Source organism: Molothrus aeneus, chromosome 4, assembly GCF_037042795.1.
Source record: "Molothrus aeneus isolate 106 chromosome 4, BPBGC_Maene_1.0, whole genome shotgun sequence".
NCBI lineage: Eukaryota > Metazoa > Chordata > Aves > Passeriformes > Icteridae > Molothrus > Molothrus aeneus.
Genome location: NC_089649.1, coordinates 11203850 through 11209849, shown reverse-complemented (window position 1 = coordinate 11209849; position 6000 = coordinate 11203850). Strand labels below are relative to the sequence as shown.

General features: G+C 35.7%; 1 long non-coding RNA gene across 1 annotated transcript in view; it reads right to left on the bottom strand.

Moving 5' to 3' along the window:
• Positions 1-1899: 1899 nt before the first annotated feature.
• LOC136556035 (uncharacterized) overlaps positions 1900-6000 on the bottom strand; it is a 90941-nt gene continuing 86840 nt past the window's right edge. The window contains exon 5 of the long non-coding RNA XR_010783572.1: positions 1900-2099. This is a non-coding gene — a long non-coding RNA (uncharacterized lncRNA). The remainder of the gene's footprint in view (positions 2100-6000) is intronic.

Here is a 6000-nt window from a genome sequence, read left to right as displayed (position 1 = left end):
TTTACCTTTCAGCAATTCCAGGTTTTATCCTAAACTACAAATATTCACATGGTCCTAGCACATATCCCTATTACTGATGCTGCCATTTCACATGTTTGTTTTTTTTTCTGATGCCTTGCACCACATCTACAAAAAAGAAAAATCTCCATCCCCCCACCCCCAAATCACCACCAAAGTAGTATTTGAAGTTGCAAATAGGAATTTGAATTCTGCACATTAAACTGTCAAGTTATTACATCCGTACTGAATGCTCACAGATCTCTATTCAAACATAGAGAGATTAAAATCCAGGCTGCTTTTTTTGAGTCCTATCATCTTAATTATAGATGCACATTACTGGCAGATTTTGTTTGAACATACCATTTCTTCAGAGTGCATTGTGAAATGCACAGAACTGCTACTAACCACCATGAGTGAAATAAGCAATAGAAGTGGGAAACTTATTTATTACCTTGCCCTACCTGATTTTATTGCTGTAATTCCCCTGCTCTCATTAGATTCAAGAACCACACATTTGTACTTGCTAGTGAGCTGAACATGGAACAGAGAGGTAATTTGAAAAGTTATGATGACATTTGGATTGGTGGTCTCTTGGACTCCTGCTTCCAATAAAATAACCATGCAGCAAAGAAATATGAAGAAGGAAAAAATATCCAAGACCTCCAGGTGGAGACGATGGAGAAGGAAGATTAAATAAGCATACAATCCCAACAGTTCTTTTTTCATTCCTGACAGCTCATGGCATTTGAAGGCTTCTGTATCATTAGTCATGACACAGAGCACTTCCCCTTTCTCTCCAGCTTTCCATACATTTTCGAGCTCCTTTCTCTTGTAAAGCTTAAATGTACAATCGTTTTAGCATTGCTTTTTTTGGGGTTTTAAATTAAGCTTCTGCTTTCTTTTCTCTCATTGTGATGTTGCTTTACTTCTGGGCTAGTTATGAATGAAACTTTGACAGAGTATAAGAAACTAAATTTGCTACTACAGAGTAAAATACTGTTTCCACAATGTATCAAATTTTCATTGTGGTACATTCTGTCACATTACCTGTTCTCTGTTCATAATTACAAGTTTAAAAAAGCTCTGGTGAGGATGAAAACAAACAACAACTTTCCCCAGCTAATTATATTTGACCTTTACTTGCTGTGCAGTTTGCAGCATAAAAGTGCTGAAAGTAGCAGGAGTAATCTCAGATAATGGGTGTTGTTCAACAAAGAAAATGCTTCAGAAGTCGCAAGTGGTAACAAAAGAAAATGGTGTTTTCTATCACACTGCTTGTACCAGTTATTGTTTGAATATCTACCAAGCTGAGACCGGTTCCTGGTGTGTTTCTCTTTGACCACTGCATTCCTTCTCTGACACCTGTAACCAGCCAAGACACATAAGTAATTATCACGATTAATTTCTTCTCCTCTTGGAAAACAAAATGCCCTGAAAACTTCTCTTCTTACCCATCTATGTTGAATAATAAGATCACAGAATGGCTTGGGTTGGAAGGGACCTTAAAGTTCCTCTATTTTCCATGCCCTGCCATGGGCAGGGATGTCTTTCACTAGGCCAGGTTGACATGAGAAATTTTATTTCCTCCTCAAAATATGTAACTAAAGTACTACACAAGAAAAGAACACTACCTATGTGATTCTTATTTTCAGACTGGATGTTTCATAACTCATATTATTAGACCAATTATCAATTCAAACAGCTTTGGGACAAAAGGAGGAAACAGGCTTCATTCTCAGCTGGTCATGTTTGGAGACGTGATGGGGCTCCTCTCTGTAAAGGAGAAATGATGGGGCTAACAGACTCCTTGATGTGAAGCTCCAAAATCATCATCGACCCAGCAGCTGAAATAATTTAGATCATACAGATTTACAAGTTACAGAACACCTTCCACAGAACTGATTTGCATTAACAGTGTATTTTTAAACACATACATATGATACAGAAAATACTACTGGGAATACAGAGACTATTGGAGGAGACTGGTCACAATATTTTCACTTTTGATAAAAGGTTTCCAGAGTTTAGCAAATCAGATTATCAGGAACTTGAGAGTCATTTTCTGGTCAGAAGAGTTCTTGACAGTCATTTGGACAAATCTGTAGAAGAAAACAGACTTTTTGGTTAACCTCTATTGTTCTTTTGGATTAGTTTTAGAGCAAAATACCCAGTTTTATAAAATATAATGTCAAGCTCACTAATCACTTGCCATTTACATATTATCCTTCAGAACACTCATCTAATATCTCTGCATAAACCTGCTTCAGAGAAAATTTGTATTTGTTCTTTGCTAATGGAATTAATTGCAATTTGCATTCCCTATTGTAAACAACTTATACGTTCCTTAAGCATTACAAAACATATTGTCTTTTCCATCTTTGAATTACTAAATGCCAAATAAGGAAAGTATTCACAATAACACAGGTCAGAACCAAGATCACCATGAAATGTTTCATCTTCCAATTAAAAAGCCAAGTAACAGTTATTGATAGAAGTGGGAAGACAATATGAGGTACAAAAATGGAAATAGGAGGGTATAAGCATCTAGTCAAATTTCATAATATTTTAAAATTTCTATCACTCCTACAGTTCATGACACCAGATGCTGACTTGCTTGTGTTAACTGTAGAAGAATATTAATAGTTTCAAATGATTTTTTTTAATTCCTGAGCACAAGAAAACCTCACTCTCTGTACATTGCTTACACAAATCCCTTCCATTGAATGCATATTTATTCAGCATCTGACATGTAAATTATTCTAAAGGGAGAATGCTGTTTCAAGGCAGTGTGTTGAACATTCCAGCTCTCTGAAAGTGAAATGCCATTGCTGTTCCTAATTAAGCTATTTTCCTTTTAAGTTTTCCAGAGGATGATGTGAAGGACGGTAATATTGATGCAGATTAATTGGACTGAAACTAGCAGCGATAAAGCTGTAGATAAGGTTATTCTGCTGGGTAGCAAATGAAAATTACATCCATTTAAAAGCTGAACACTTAAAGTCCTCACATACTTAGCATTAAAATGATGTACAATGGGAAAAAAAGTCAGGAAATACACATATTTCAGATATTGGGTATGTTGGCACTCCTTCACTCAATGAAAGAACAAAGTGAAAATGCAATGCCAATTCCCAAATAAATAAATAAATAAAATATACATATTATGTGAATGGATTATTTTGCTTTGTCTGGGAACTTGGTAGACTATTTATTCAATATCATTAAAAAAATATGGTGAACATGGTTTTGTCCGAGCACACTCACTAGAGAGCTATAAGGATACCAAACAATTCCAATTGCTTCAAAAAATTTTCACAACAGGTGAATTGACACTTTTTTGGGTTCTTGAGGTCAGTGGACTTCTCCACCTACAGAAAACTTTAGGCTTGTCAAAATTCAACTGATAGAAGGATTGATAAATGGCAATGAAAAACAACCAACAAATATTTCAGCCAATATGATGTTACATTTTGGAGCAAATCATTCAAAATCCATCAAACAAATTGATTTTCCAGATGCTGATTAGTGTTTTATTGAGAGAAAAATAAAAGTCTCTTCACAATTTTCTTGCTACACCTTTGTTTATACAACTCTAGGTCAACAGAAACTATAACACAAGATTGCCACTTCCTAAAACCTGGCTAGCAAGTTCTTCAAGGATGATCTTCTCAACACCAGGCAAAGTAACCACAACTGCATTTTAATCAAGAGGTTTAGAAACAAACATAAAGGTGTGTAAGCAGTAAAGATACAGTTTTCTGAGAAGTCAAAGTCTATTCTGCTGTCCTGTGAAGTTATGATAATACATACATCCAGGGGCACAAATAAAGGTATAAAGAAAAGAAGCAGTTGAAAACTCAAAGTATTTCTGTTTCACAGTTACTTAACTGAACAACTCATTTGCCTGAGTGTAACTTCATGGTGTAATAAGAGCAAAACCAGCAGCCAGCTAAAACCAGGGCAGTTACCTGGAAAGAAATGAAACCATTGCAAAGATTTTTTACAAGCATTTTACAGTGACAATGCAGAAACAAAAGTACCAGGCACATCTGCTAGCGGTACCTTTACCTTTGGGTATGAATTATAGCACACATTTCCTCCATTAACTGAGTCAGATGGTATTGAACTGTGCATAAGTTAGTATTGCAACTTCATTAACCTCCTGTTGCTCCCACAGTCTCACGGTCTGACCAGTTGAATAAATTCTGTTCCACATTTGCATCAGTTCTGTAGAGCGATGGCTTTAATGTTTGTTTCCTCCACATGCACAGGTGTAGAACTTAATCAATCAAGCGGCATGCATAGATCTATACATATTTATATAGACATTTTGTTTATACTCATTTCATACTTAGTTCAGGTATTTTGAAAATCAATAAAACCATTTGTTGTGTATACTTCCTTGTGAGTAGTGAGAATACTGTGACTGCAATTCCTCATATAATGTGTATGGATGCAGTTCATAAGGCAGAGATATTATTTACTACCCAGAAATAAAAATATCTTTACAGTCACATTTTTATTATTCAGACTTACAATACAGCCTGTAAAGCCTCAGCACCTGCTTATACCCATAAGAAAAAAAATTCTTACTGCATAAATAAGACGTGAAGATGTATACACATCTCCCACTTTTCAGATTCCTCACTCATATGCAAAATTTCTCTAATTACTATAGCTGCCATCACCATCAGCCATCCATTAAGAAAGAACCTGTCTCAGTCATCCAGAGGTCTGGATGCTTTCATAATGCATTACCCATGGCAGCATCCAGGTTTAGCACAGAACCATCTCAGAGCTATCAGGTCTTGTTAGAAGGACCTGTGTGACAAGGATGCGTCTCTATTACATAAGACAGAGCAGAACCTAAAAATCTCAGCATTACACAGCACTCAGCACCAGCCTCCAGGCAGGAAAACAGCTGGCTATGAAAAGGCAAAATAGCTTAACACAAAGTGGGTGCCAGTCATGTCCAGTAAATCTTAAAATGCAAAATCTGTTGGTTGTCTCCTTATATTGATTTTTTTGTTTAATGTACACAAGTAAGGGAGATCCTTACTTAACTTGTTAAATAAGCTAAACCCCATAAGAGAATGTTCAATGAATTTCCTAGGAAAGAAGAATATTTCCTGAATATCATTAAGCAAAGCACAGTAATACAGAAGCAGCCATTTAGCATAATAAAGCTCCAACTCTGTTAAGCCTCTTGAGACTTACAATTTTCAAACAAAAAGATTTCTCCACTCTCATAAAATCCCAAGCCAGAATGCAAACAAAACAAACAGCAGACATCCATCCATTCAGATCTCTCTCAGATACTTGTCATTTACAATTTACATGCTATTGAAATTCATGCAAGAAAATGAAATAGTGATTTAGTATGTTTGCAAGTCAAAGGAGAAAAGCTTTTTTTTTTTTCCTATCGGCGCACTTTTCTTTTCTCAAGTGTTCCAGAATCCTGCTGGAAACCATGTGTATGCCTTAAGCCTTTGTGAGGACTTAGCTTTCATGAGCTGTTATGGTTTGGAAAGATACAACTAAAAACCTTTAGTTTTGAGGAGCTGGAATCTTCCATATTCCACATCACATTAGAAATCAGTTACAATCAATATTATCCATGAAAAAGAATTGGAGAAGACAGAAATTTAATTACATTTCAAATTAAATAACTTCACATGCTTTATAGTTTGTGGCTGAATAACAAACTGCTTTAATTTCTAAAGTCATCCATGTCACTATGCTCTTTGACTTTTAAACACAAATGAATCAATCTTTGACACCAAAGACACCAAGACACCGAGATATAATCTTTGACACCAAGAAATATCATGGTGCAGTGTTCGCTTTGGGTTTTGTTGTTTATTTTTTTTTTAACACAATAGGTAGGTAGTAATCAGATGAAAAGTAAGTTGTGAGTTTTGGTCCAGCTGCCTACATTTTCCCCAAGGCCACACTTTGTGTTAATATTCATATGTAAATGGCTTGTTATCCATGTTCTCC